Raw genomic sequence first — 1136 nt, forward strand, 5'->3', positions numbered from 1 at the left:
TGATCTATCTACTAGGAAAGTAGGAATGGGGATACGCTTAGGTGAGGTGAGGGAGGCATGAAGAAGGTAAAGCTAATTAATGCAGGCTCGACCTGAAGCCCACATATTATATTACGCATAGGACAGCATATAGCAGCAGAATGCAGCGGGCCCAGTATGCTAGGATTGCTGGCCAGTCCAGGCAATTAGCACCACCTCGCTTGCTCGGATAGGTGAACGCTGGTATAAAAACTTGGCTCGGGAGCTTGGTAGCACGACCTTACTTGAACAGGATCTGTTCTATAGGATTGTACCGTTGCATCCTTGACAAATAAAGGAGGCAAGCACTAAAACCTGGTTGATGAGACATGACCTGTGGGCCAGAGCGTGAATAACGGCCAGGATCGGGCTCAGATGCTTGTGTCCGGTGCTGTAGAGGATCGTTCCTCGCTAGGGTGTCTACCCTGGCTGGGGGTGGCTCATGGGTTGTCTGACAGGTTCTCTTTTTTTTTGTCCTGCAAAATGTTGCTGTCCGCTGTGGTTCTTTTGTGTAGCTGACTAGAACGATGCTTACAGATATACGATGAGTAGCTGCCCAGGACGATGTTCAGCTCCATGACTGACAGTACCTTTCCCTTTTTGCTTCTTTTTTTTTTATCTGTTTCGCATCTATTGAATACATACTTTTATGTATATAATAATGGCATACTATCAGTACATAAAAAGCGCTAACGACACGTCCTGAAAATTGCACTGCTATATCGATCCCAGTGGGCAGTGGCCCAGCGCCCAGCTTAACTAGAGGCTTCATCGGCGGACACCTAACTACTGATCACCACTCACGCACAGCTGACAGCTTATGTCCATCCACTGCTGGAGGATTCCTCTGACACACTGCTGGAGGATTCCATCATCCTTTGCGCGAGTCTCTCAACCGCATGCGAAGACGAAGATGCAGCTAGCTAGGACGGTCGGTCACGCCTCTGGAACAAGACGGGAGACAATGGGATCTTATGAGCAGCAGCAGCACTTTGACATTTTCAGGTGTGAATGATTGATTGCCCTCTCTCTCTCTCTCTCTCTCTCTCTCTCTCTCTCTCTCTCTCTCTCTCTCTCTCTCTCTCTCTCTCTCTCTCTCAATCTCTCGCTCTTCTGAC

At 48.6% G+C, this 1136-nt stretch overlaps 1 non-coding gene across 1 annotated transcript; it reads left to right on the forward strand.

Moving 5' to 3' along the window:
- Positions 1-253: 253 nt before the first annotated feature.
- On the forward strand, positions 254-479 carry LOC111590390 (small nucleolar RNA U3). Its single transcript, XR_004853518.1, has one exon. It is a non-coding gene; the product is annotated as a small nucleolar RNA U3 (small nucleolar RNA).
- Positions 480-1136: the final 657 nt, after the last annotated feature.

The sequence above is a fragment of the Zea mays genome, chromosome 10 (assembly GCF_902167145.1).
Source record: "Zea mays cultivar B73 chromosome 10, Zm-B73-REFERENCE-NAM-5.0, whole genome shotgun sequence".
Taxonomy (NCBI): domain Eukaryota; kingdom Viridiplantae; phylum Streptophyta; class Magnoliopsida; order Poales; family Poaceae; genus Zea; species Zea mays.